At 35.9% G+C, this 13,352-nt stretch overlaps 1 pseudogene; it reads left to right on the top strand.

The window, feature by feature from the left end:
- The first annotated feature begins 3,482 nt into the window (after positions 1–3,482).
- On the top strand, positions 3,483–5,033 carry LOC149172543 (aldehyde oxidase GLOX pseudogene; annotated as a pseudogene).
- The last annotated feature ends 8,319 nt before the right edge of the window (positions 5,034–13,352 follow it).

The raw sequence follows: 13,352 nt of genomic DNA, 5'->3' as shown, positions 1-13,352 counted from the left end.
ACTATGGAGCACATCCTTCACATTGAACTTAAAAGAAGTTTGCTTTTGATAGTGAGCAGCAGTCCTAGGCTGTGGAATTTGGGATTGTAAGAAAGCCATCTGTATATTTCCCTTCTTTGAGTCAAAGGCTGAGAGAAGCCTGGCTTGAGAGCTGGAATAATGCTTTCAGAATTGGGTATAAGTGTTTAGCTTCAATTCTTCATTCCTCCTTTTAATCTCAATGAAGACATGGAAAATGTCTTCCTCCTTATCCTTCGGAATGTCTCCACTAGTCTGAACTACCTTCTATTCATGAGAAGTAGTAGAATGAGTTGGGGACTCTGTAGATTGTCCACCAGATTGTGTATAAAGCATAGTATCTCCAAGTCCATCTAATGTTGTCTTCTAAAGTTCATTTTTTGCACCAACAATCACATAGATCCTTGGTCTCTTTTTTCTCTACACTATTCTAAAATCTTGGATTGATGCTTTAGTCGTAGGAGAAGATTGTTCTTCCCTTCCTCCTTTTGCTGACTTTTCTTGTGCAAGTTGAGTTTGCACATTTGATGTAGAAATTGCCTGCTCTTTAGCCACTTGGAGGGTGTTCCTTATAAGCCAAATGGAGGAGATATTAGAGACCCTCATGGCTCAAGTGTTCGGTTGGTGGCTTTTGGATCCCTCCTCAAGCATTTGTTTTTTGTTTCTGATTGGCCTGTGATGGCCTTCTTTCTTGGGATTATGACTACATATTTGAGTTGCAACGATGTGCTTTTTGGTTTGGATATGGATTTTTTTTATTTTATTTATTTATTTATTTTTTAGAGACTCTAATGCATCTTGTTTAGTGTGGGGTTTATATTTCTCAAGTTCTCTTAGTGGAGGGGTCTGGTGTTGGTGGATACTGTGTCATGGGTTGACGGTGGTGTTCATGCTTTAGCGGTGTGATGACGACAATGATTCCTTTGGGGACGTTACCTTGCGGAATTTGGTTGGGCACTCGTGGATGAGTAAGAAGCAGTGATAGTAGTGTTCATCTTGATGTTTTTGGCATGACCTCAATCTAAGTCGTAATTATTCCTTGTTTGGAGGGTTTTTAGGATTAAAGAGGTAAAAAAATACGAATTTTGTATGCATGTAATTAGTATCAATGAGTATAAGCAACAAAGATCAAGATCAAATTATTAGAACTCCTTATGTGCCCAAAAATATATTTATGTATTTTAGTTTGCTTGATTAATAAAAAATTCTTAAATTCGCAAAATAAATAAATAAATAAATGTATTATATTTTTTAATATTTTCTATATATAATTGGTATATTGTTTTACAAACTTCTAGGTAAGAAATGATTTTTAAAAATATTTTTCATAAAATATTCAAAATATATTTACATATATATTTAAAATTTCATAATCTTCGAGAGAGTTAGATGATAATATAAAAAATCACCAAATTATAACTTTTGGATGGCTCAGCAATAAAGTTAAGAAAAATGAATTTTTCAAAGGATTTTTTTCAAAGTGTCTCCAAAAATTCATTTATTAATGCTCTTAATTTTTAAGAATAGTTTTTAAAAACACCTTGTCTGTTAGATCTAAGACTTTTGTGATCCATAATTTAGAGAATAGTCTTTTAGGGATGCATCCCTACTATTTTTTTTGTCTCAAATTGATTTATTTCTCACCTTGCATTGAGAATGAACCACATTAGTTGGTTCGAAACGTCTTTACTTTGACCCAATCCTTACAATATAAACACCTTTTCTATTTATTTTTCTTTAAAGAAAAATAAATTTTTAAATACCATTTTTTTCAATAATCTTAATAATGTTTTTAACAAAATCATCACAAATCAACATCGTTGTTAAACTATATAAATGTAATATATCATTACTTTTTATTTTTCAAATAATTTATTGGATTACTTGTATTTCATTTTACTAAAAATATATTTACTCTCCGAATCCATATCATATATTGTTTTATGATAAATATTATGGTTATTGATAGAGTTTAGTCAACATTTTATTAAAATAAGATTTCAATCTGTAAATTAAATAGCTAACAAATGTGGATGAATATAGAAATATTTAATTAATTATCACTTTAATTGAAATTATTATTTTACAACATTTTAAATAAATTATTATTTTACTTTAAATTATTATTTTACAAAATTTTAAAAATAATTTATGTAAAATTTAATGTTTAACACAAACTATATATATAAACACATATTTGAAGGAATCTCAAAATAGTTTCTTCATAGTTATTATAAATATAATTTTTGTTGTTTTCATAGTTATTATACATAAAAAAATTTACAACAGAAATCTTTTCACTTTCACTATTTATTAAGGCAACCATATAAACTAAATGGCTGACAAACATGATAGGCATCAAAACACATACTTATTTATCAGAAAAATGATTTAAATTATAACTTTATTTTAAATTGTTATTATTATTTTTTGTATTTAGGAGAATCAATGATTGAACCTTCTTCATACTAGGCAAGAGGTTGATCTCCAAGATTTGAACTTGAAACCTTTAGACTCACATTTACTTTACATTTTTACGAACTTCTCTAGTAAGCTTTCTGAATTGTTATTATTATTCTTAATTATAAAATGAATTCATATATAAATTAATGATATATACATCTAAAACAAAATTTAACAATATTTTTAATCATGGAAATCCACAACGTTTAACTACCAAATTTTTTATTTTGTAAATAAACTTTTGTTATAATACCAAAACTTATGAATACCACATTCCCAAATAACCATATTTCCCAAAAAAAACAATAATTCATTTCATATAACACTATTTACTATAATAATTTTTTTAATTAATCAATTTAACAAAAATAAACCGTATTACCCAAAAATAAAAGATATAATTGTAAATATTATAAAAAATATTTACAATTATTTCACTAAAATTAAAGCCTTACCATCGTTAGTTAAATTAAAATGTTGTAACCCATTTTCCAAAAAATAACGTTATAAGAGGGTTACGTTACTTCCTTGAGCGTGGTCCTTGTTTGCCTTAATGGTTAGTTTGTTGCAACTAATAATCACATGGTTGACGTCAATAACGTCACTTGAAGAGCTTAACTAGATACATAGAGCCTAATTATCGCCTCACGACATTAGGGAATTTCGAGTGACAGTTGTAACATTGAACATTGAATTTTCGATTTTGCAGGAGCCCCCATTGCTTTTTGCGATTATATAAGCGTATCGTCCTTTTTCTTATTTCTCGTACTGGATACCTTAGCCGAAGAACATAACTGGATTTTTCGGTTAAGGATCCATTAAAAAACTAAACCTCAAGTTCTGTGTGTCTGGAATCGTTGGGTACTTCAACTTTGAAGTATTTAGTTTAAAGTTTAACGTGATCCAATAAAATGCAGAAATGTTATACAATATCGACGTGGGTGCTGATCATTGTTACGTGCGTAAACGCGATCGCCAACGTTGCAGGGCAGCAAGTTGCTGAGGAGGCGCGGGTCGGGCGATGGGAGCTTATTCTGCAAAACGCGGGGCTGTCTGCAATGCATATGACGCTAACGCACGCTGGTAATGTTATCATGTACGATCAGACAAAAAACGGGTGCCCAAAAAGGGACGTGGGGAGGCCCATGCCGCAAGAAGGTCGTTGCTGGGCACATTCGGTGGAGTACGACATCGTGAAGAATGAGGTGAGGCAGCTGCAATCGTCGACGAACACCTTTTGTTCGTCGGGCGCGTTTCTCAGCAACGGGACGTTGGTCGGAACGGGCGGGTGGCAGGACGGAGAAAAAGTGGTCCGCTACTTGAAGCCCTGCGTCGACTCAACCTGCGACTGGATCGAAAGCAAGACGCCACTGCTTTCCAGGAGGTGGTACGCTTCCAACCAGATCTTGCCGGACGGCCGGGTGATAGTAGTAGGCGGGCGGAGATCGTTTAATTACGAGTTCATACCTAGAAACCCTAGGGACCGTGAGGCCTTCGAGCTACCATTCCTGGTGAAGACCAACACTGTGGGAGAGGAGAACAATCTGTATCCGTTTCTGTATCTGGTTCCCGATGGCAATCTCTTCATCTTCGCTAACAAGGATTCTATACTCTTGGACTACAACAGAAACAAAGTCATCAAAACGTTCCCCACCATGCCAGGCGACGGCCCCCGGAGCTATCCCTCCTCCGCTTCTTCCGCCATGCTTCCCCTCCAGTCCGCCAATAATTTCAAAAAGCTGGAAATTCTCATCTGCGGTGGAGCTCCTTATGGAGCTTTCACGGTGGCCCAACAAAAACACAAATACGTAGAGGCCTTGAGGAGCTGCGGGAGAATGGAGATCACGTCTCAGAAACCGCAATGGCAAATGGAAGACATGCCCGGCCCTAGAGTAATGGGTGACATGCTCATTCTCCCCACGGGAGACATTCTCATCATCAACGGAGCCAAAAATGGCACCGCCGGCTGGGAAGATGGGCGGGGCCCTGCATTTTTTCCGCTCCTCTACACGCCCTCCGCAGCCGTTGGCGAGAGGTTCACAAATTTGGCTCCGGCTGAAATCCCGAGAATGTATCATTCCACTGCTCTTGTGCTGCCCGACGGGCGGGTTTTAGTAGCCGGGAGCAATCCCCATCAAACTTATAATCTTGCGGCCAAGCCATTCCCCACAGAACTGAGAGTGGAAGCCTACATTCCTCCCTATCTGCATTCCATGTACGATCACAAGCGACCGGCCATTGCATCTATTTCTACGAGGGACATCAAGTACGGGTCGAATTTCATGGTTCGTTTATCTGTTTCGGAGTTTTGGAGCAAGGACTTACATTTTCATGCATATGCCCCTCCTTTCAACACGCACGCCATGTCCATGCACCAGAGAATGCTCTCTCTTGCAGTCATGGAAGTTGTCAAGACCGAGGCGAAGAACACATATTTAGTTTCCATAACTGCTCCACCCACCTCAGTGGTGGCTCCTCCGGGTTACTACCTGCTCACCGCTGTCAACTTGCATGTTCCCAGCAAGTCCGAATGGATCCGCTTCCTCAATTAAAATGTCTGAATGTGTGTCACTGCTCTTTTATCTTTAAAAAGTGTGATGTGCCGCTGAGTTGATAGATATCGTTCAATCACCACAGTTAACCTATCTGTAGATATAATGAATGATTGGAATTTGTATTCTTTCAACGACATTGTTGAAGCTGTGGGGGAAAATAATGGACTGCAATGATATTCATCCTCAGGATATACATTTACATTCGACATTTACCTGGTTATTGGTTGTTTATTATTTATTAGCCATTGCCAGGACTCTTACAGCAGGTTGTTTTTATTGAGCCTAGAGGTTTATTAAGTCGGCAAGAACTAATTAGTTTGTCATAGGGTATTAAATACCGGTTTACATGCAGGCTGGTTAAAAATTTTGTGGTGGACAAAAATCAGAGTCATTCTTCCACAATATGTACTTAACCAACCTACATGTAAACAGGCATTTAATGCCCTATAACAAGCTGGTTAGCTATTGCCAAATTTAAATTCCTCTCTTCTTAAAATAAATTTAGCTATATTAAATTTATAGTTAAAATAAATCTATACTAATTTATATCCATGGAAAAATTTATATTAATATGATGGAAAAGTTCATATTTTGAGTTTTGATTTCTGAGAATAATATTATATCATTCATATATGTTACGCAAAAGCTGGTACGAATTCATGTCCATGTACATATTTGACGAGAAGGTTTGTCCGAATACGCGCCACTGCTCTTGTACCTATAAAATGTGTGTTGTGCCGCTGAGGTGATTAAAATGGTATGCTATTAAAATAGAAGAAACTAAAAATCATGGTATTATATTAAAATAAAAGAAATTAATTGCATACCAACACAGCGTAGGAGCTCCCTGAGCGATTTTTCAAATAAAAGTAATTGAAGTTGCATATAAAGGAAAACACTTTTGAACTCCATATATATCTCTGAAATTTTTGGGTTATGAGATGTGTCCACATCTTGTATTATAGATGTAGGTATATATGTTTTCCTAAGATGTAATGAGATAAGACTTATCGACCAATATTAATTTACCGATTCTAAAAGTTTTATAACGATTTATTTAGCAAACTAAAAAAAATAGTAAAACAATAATATCTCACTTTTCAATTAAGATGATTGCGTTATTTTATTAAAATGTTCAAGGTTTTAAAATTATTTATATTAAAAAAAATTAATTTATCTTAATCAATTTGATGATGATGATAACCATAATGGTTAAGGTTTGTTGAGGGCAAATTTTGGTTTACCAGGCCTAAAAGAAAGGAATTATTTAGTTTGATTTAAGATTTTATTCTTATGCTCAAAAAGCTTAGAGAAAAGCCTCCTCTCACTATAATTTTGACATCTTAAAAGGCTAATTTTGACATCTTAAAAGGCTAGGAAGGTCATTGTTGCAACAAAGATTTTGAAATTAAGATCTAATGTGGTTGTACATGAGGCACTCTAAGAGAAAGTGATTTTCATCCTTGATGTTCGTATTAGAGATGCAGAAACCTTACCATCCATGGTGTTTTAGGAACTACCCAACAACCTGTTTCACTATAGAGCTCATGAGAGTTCGTGCTCTTCTTGGCTATATTAATTTTCTTCTTTGAGCTAGTTAAAACATAGAGATACTTTTGATCTTCTAGGGTGGGGTTGATGACCTCCTTATAATATCTTAATTTTCTTTTAGCTACTAAATCTTTCTCACACCACATTTTTTCTTTGAACTTAGAAGTAACATTGTTTTTAATGTTTTTAATGTTTTGCAATGCAAAATTTTCGTCGATCTCCCAATGGTTTAACCAAGCCCTGGTGTCTTTATACCAACCTCGTTTGAGCCTTAGGTGGTCTTGGCTGGAATTTGAAGCTATCCTAAGAAGTCTACGGTCTCCTATGTTATTGATTTTGTGCTTGTACAACATAAGCCTAGTCATAGTTAGGCTCTCGATAGGGGAAAGACTCACTTCTATAAGGAGAATAGGATAGGGTGTGTTGCTTTTAATTTTAAGGTTATACATTATAAAACACTTCTAGATTTGCTCAATCTTTCTCTAGGATTTTCCAGAGATGCTACAACCCCAAACCTCACGTCCATATAAGATAACTGGAGTGACTAAAGTTTCAAAGAGGAACTTCTTTCTATCCCACATTACGAGGTTTTCCGTTTTACAATTATTTTCAAGACCAAAATAAGCTTTCCATCCTCCATTAATCCTTTTCTCAATGTTATAGTTCCAGTTGAGCTTGTGATGAATACCAATTCCTAGGTACTTGTAGGAAGACACTTCCTCCAAGTTACTATTGTCATACATAAAATTAGTGCGAGTGTCATTCTTGGATCTGATAATCATAACTTTTGTTTTGTCAGTGTTAACAATCATACCCATGGTAGAGCAGAAATCCTTAAGAAGTATAAGTTACTTATCAAGATTAGATGGGCACCTTGTGAGAAGAACAATATCATCAGCGTAGAGAAGAAGTATGATGACTATCCCAGCTAAGATCGTGCCAGCACATCTTGCTTCCTCTAAACAACCTTCTAGCTTGTCGATGTAAATGCCAATAGGGTAGGGGAGAGGGGGCAACCTTGTATAACTCTGATATTACACTTAATATCTTTCGACCACCCCTCATTGCTCTTTAACTTGGCAATTACATTCTCGTATAACCTTATAGCAGCAGCTCTCAACTTAAAAGGAACCTTTAGCTGTTCTAATCTGTTCCAAAGGTTGTTTCTAGGAACCATATCAAAAGCCTTTCTACAGTCCACAAAGTAACAAAAGAGATTGGATTTATCATTGCAGCATTCCTCCACAATGATCCTAAGCGAAACGAGGTGGTCTGTTGTTGTGTGTTGCTTTTTGAAACCCGCTTGGCCTTTAGCCCGCTTACCTTCACTTTCAAGCCATATGCTCAACTTCCTTTCCAAAATAATACCATATAACTTGGCTAGGAGAGGGTTGATCATAATTGTTTGATAATTAGAGGGGTTATTTGTATCCCCACTTCTAAAAATAGGGAAAATGAGACTTTGAGTCCATGGTTTAGGGAACCCTTGCTTGATCGCTTGATTGAAAAGCTTATGAATGTGGGGGACGAGGACAGGACCTCCAATGTTTAAGATTTCCACCTAGTAACCTTCAATGTCCTCAACTTTCCCATTAGCCAAGCGATTAACCCCAAAATCAATGTCTTTTAATGAGAAAACTTCTTTCGTTGTGCGCAGGGTTTCAAATTTATCCATGACATTTGGAGATTCATAAAGCTTTTTAAGATAGGAATTCCAGTCGTGTAAATAAATTTTATTATTATCTTTAGTTTTCCTAGTTAGAATCTGCCTCCAGAATTTCTTAGGAGCTACCTTAGAGAGGTATAAGAGATTCTCTTGTCTTTTATGAATATACTGCCTTTTTTTCCTTTTAGCTAGGGATTTGTATATTTTTATCTTGCCAATTTTAAGAGATTCATCAACAAATTCCTTAATTGCTCTCCTCGCACTTTTACAATATTTGTCATCCCATGGGTTGGTTTTGCTATTTCTTTTATTACTTGAAACTTCAATTGAGAACTTGTTAATAGAATATGAGAGGGTTGTAGTAAAATTATGATAGAGATCTTCTATGTTGTCTATACTAGATAAAGGAAGAAAATTAGTTTTTAAGTCATTTGGAAAAAGATCTTTTTTATTTCTATAAAAGATTAACTTCTTTTGGCTATAAGGATTATCTTCTATGGGATCTCTATGCATGAAAAAATTGAGAGTTATAAATAAAGGCCTATGATCAGAGTTAGGCTCGTGGTCATTTAAGATGTCAAAATTTGTTATTTCGTTGTATAGAGGGAGATCGAAGATAACATAGTCTACCACGTTGCTACCAAGCCCATGGATGTAGGTCAACTGGATAGAATTGGGCCACTTCTTTAGACCGTTGCAAATCATGAGATCCTGAATACTATAAAGCTTGACTAGCTTCGACCCAAAAAAATTCTCCCTGAGGTCTTCAGAGCTCCTTTTGTACCAGCTAGCCAGAGGAAGGTATTCGTCTAACCAAAGAGGATTAGGGTTGGAATGATTGCTTAGAAGAATAATTTGGTTGCTTAAAGTTCGAGCATTAAAGTCACCTATTAAAAGGATATTATCTTCATTCCTTAGGCTAGAAATATCATTCTCTAAACCATTGTAAGGAATATTTTTATCTAGATTCATTTTCTTATAGAAGTTAGAATTGATGGGGGGGGATAACAAAATGCTATGTAGATCTTTTTATCATAAATGTTAGTAATTTCTATCCAACGATATTGGTTGTAAGGGTCGTTTTTATAAATCCTAGCATGGGGAGAGATGTTCTTCTTAATGTAACAAGCTATACCCCCAATGCCTCTACAAGAGGATCGCTTATTCCAGGTAGAACATAATGTAAAGCCATCTATGTTAGGGGACTTAGATTCTTCGTGCTCCCAAGTTTCAACAAGAAAAATAATATCAACATCATTCGAGATCCAACTTAGCTTGGGGCCTTTGTTCCATGGAAAGCCCTGACAATTCCAAGAAAGAATCCAAACCATGTTGAATTGCTATTTATTATTATCTTTTTGGTTTCTATCTTGAATAATGACTTTTCTATTTCTAATTATTGCCCATTTTCCTTCCTTCCTAGCTTCCTTTACCTTTTGAACCTACTTTCTCAATTCTGCTTGATCTTCTGGAATGAGATCTTCATTTATAAGTATTCTCGTTCCTTTTAGGCTTGAGGTTTTACTAATTATGTCATACTTATGGTCAATAGAGCTCACCTTTATTTAGATCAGTCTTCCTTTATTCTCAGTTAGTTTCCTCAACCTTGTTGCTTCTGTGAGACACATTGTTTCAATTTGTAATCTGTTCTGGAATTCTGTCTGGGCTATGGCTAAAGTATTGTTGTCTACTTCCTCTTTCAAACCGAATATTATAAGATTCAAGGCCCTTTTATTACGCTCATGGTCTAATTCTATCAATTTTTTCATTTCATCTTTAATTGGTTTGATATCTAGTTTACCTGCCAGACTATTTAGGATGAAGTGTCAGGCCAGGCAGTAACTCCCCAAAACAAAAAACTGATTCGTGTATTATTCCATTAGGTAGGTCTTTGCTATATACAATAGGGAGTGACTGTTCATTTCATCTCTGAATGACTGTTCACATTCCTAATTTAATTATTTACATAAATTCACCAAATCATGAAGATTAGGTGTCAACATTCCCCCCCTTAATCTAAAGGGATGTTGATGAATCCAAGCATCATTCTGAATCGTTCAAGCTTTTCCTTTCCAAGCGCTTTGGTGAAGATGTCTGCAATTTTCTCATTTGTGGAACAATGACGGAGATGGATTGTTTTTGCCTCAACATGATGTCAAATCAGATGATATTTAGTATTTATGTGCTTCGTTCGATCATGGAACTTTGGGTTCTTGGCCAACTTTGTTGCAGAGGTATTGTCAATCATGAGTGGAGTTGATTGTACTTGTTTTACCTGCAAATCTTCAAGAATTTTCCTAAGCCACACAATTTCTTTTGTTGCTTTAGTTGCTACCACGTATTCTGCTTCTGTTGTGGAATCTGTTGGAACTGATTGTTTGCGTAATCTCCAGGAGACAGCTCTTGATCAAAGACTCATAACATATCCTGAAGTAGATACCCTAGTTTCTTTGTCTCCATCGAAGTCTGAATCAGAGTATCTAATCAAGCTGAAGTCGTCCACCTGTGTATACTTGATTCCAAGGTCTTGAGTTCCCTTCAAGTACCTTAGAACTTTTTTGCAGCAGACCAATGTCCCTCAAAAGGCTTTTGCATAAACCTGGAGAGGATTCCCACAACAAACGAAATGTCTGGTCTGGTTGTAGTTAGGTAATTGAGACTTCCTACAAGCTGTCTACACTTTGTTGCATCCTCAAATTATTTTCCTTCAATAGATGTGAGCTTTAAGTTTTGTTCCATTGGAGTAGTAAGGGGATTGCACTCTGTCATACCAAACCTGTTCAATAGATCTCCAATGTATTTCTTTTGAGAAAGAAATATGGACTTTGGATGTTGGGTTACTTCAATGCCAAGATAGTAATGAACATAGCCCAAATCAGTCATTTCAAAACTTTTCCCAAATTCCTTCTTTATGGATGCAATGTAGCTTTCATTGTTCCCTGTCATTAAAAGATCATCTACATATACCACAAGATATACAACTATTTTGCCAACTTTCTTGACAAATAAATTTGCATCATCAAGATCAAAATGATTGAAATTGAGTTTCAAAAGATGCTCAGTTAGTTTTTCATACCAGGCTCGCGGTGCTTATTTGAGGCCATATAAGGACTTCACAAGTTTGCATACTTTATGTTCATGTCCTTTCACAGCAAATCCTTCACGCTGGGACATAAAAAAATTCTCTTTTAGATCTCCATTCAAGAAAGCAGTTTTTACATCCATTTGATGGACTTTCCAACCGTTCTAAGCTGCTAGTGCAAAGAGTGTCCAGATGGTAGCCCATTTTTCTCTGGGGACAAAAGTTTCCTCATATTCGACCCCTTCCTTCTGTGAAAAACCTTTTGCCACAAGCCTAGCTTTGTGCTTTTCAAGTGAGCCATCAGATTTATACTTGTTCTTGTAGACCCACTTGCAGCCAATTGGTTTGGTTCCTGATGGAGGATCAACCAGCTTCCAAGTGTCGTTCTTTATGAGGGCATCATACTCCTTTTGCATTGCTTCTTTCCATTTATCATGAGAAGCAAATTCTTTGAAGGAAGTTGGTTCAAAATCTGTAGACAAGTTCAATTCACAATCATAAGAAACATCCATATAAATAGGTGAATTAGAGTCATCTTCATCACCTCCATTTTGCCGGTTTTAATTTCTGGTTCCTGTCTTTCCAACTTCATCAGGATGAACACTTTCAAGTGTCTTTGTCAGCCATTTTGGGGGACCTTTCTCAGATGGTCCAGGCTGCTCCGTTGATTGAGTTGGGACTGAGTCAAGATTGAGTCTCCCAATTCTATCAATTACATCACTTAAAGCATCATCCGTTGTTGGAGTTTCATGCGGGGGAGAGTGTTATTCAGATGAAGATTCCACATGTTGATATAGTATAGGAATCCAACCTTCAAGATGTGGAATCTGATTATCAAATTCTTGAAATGATTTTGCTTTTGCGAATCTATCCAAGTGATCAAGTTGCCGCTCAACAACATTGTCAGTTTTGGATGATTCAAGAAAAAATACATCTCTAGATACAACAAACTTCTTAGTTACTTCATCATAGAGGCGGTATGCTTTGGAGGTGTTTGAGTACCCCAGAAAGATACACTTACGACTTCTAGCACCAAGTTTGTTTCTATGTACCTTTGGTATCAAAGCATAACAGGTGGAACCAAAGACCCTGAAATGCTTTACCAAAGGAACATGTCCATACGAAATTTCATAAGGAATCTTGTTTTTAATAGAATTAGATGGACATCTATTCTTTATATATGCAGCACATAGAACAGCGTCAGCCCAAAACATTATCTTTACATTCTTGAAGAAGAGCGTGGATCGTACCATATTTAAGATTGTTCTATTCATTCTTTCAGCTACACCATTCTGTCGGGAATTATAAGGCACAATTGTTTGATGTTTGATCCCATGTTGGTGAAGATAGTTTTCAAATTCATTTGATGTGTATTCTTTTCCATTTTCAGTGCGAATAGACCCAATGTGAGATTGTGCATCATTTTCAATCCATTTATGAAAATTCTTGAATGTTTGAAAAGCATCATATTTGTTCTTCAATAAATAAACCCAACACATTCTGGTGTAGTCATCAATAAATGTCATGATATATTTATTTCCATTTGCAAAAGGAACATGCATTGGACCACATAAATTTGAATGAATGAGTTCAAGCTTCTTATGTGCTCTTGAATGTGAATCATGAAAAGACTGTTTGCTATGCTTTCCTAGAATGCAAGCATCACATTGCTTAAGTTTCCTAGGAATTGTAGGAAAACTAGCAACACCACTTTTTTTCAATAAGCAGAGATTGTCATAGTTTAAATGTCCAAATCTAGCATGCCATAATAAACTTGATGGAAGTGTACCTTCTTCATGATGAGAAATATATGAGAAATGTTGTGCATGAGCAGAGGTTCCTTGCAGTTTGAGAAGCCTTTCTTCTTCTATTCCCCTCATGACAAGTGAGTGGTCAGATGCTTTTCTTACCTCAAGCTTGCCATCAAACATATGAATGGAGTGACCTTGCTGGCGGATGGTGGACCAAGGACAACAAGTTTCTCTTGAGTTGTGGGAGATATAGAACATGATCTAGA

Source organism: Pinus tabuliformis, chromosome 4_2 (genome assembly GCF_031772625.1).
Source record: "Pinus tabuliformis cultivar Carrire ecotype Pingquan chromosome 4_2, CPIR1, whole genome shotgun sequence".
NCBI lineage: Eukaryota > Viridiplantae > Streptophyta > Pinopsida > Pinales > Pinaceae > Pinus > Pinus tabuliformis.
Note: the sequence above shows the minus strand (reverse complement) of the source record. Positions and strands in the feature narration are given on the sequence as shown.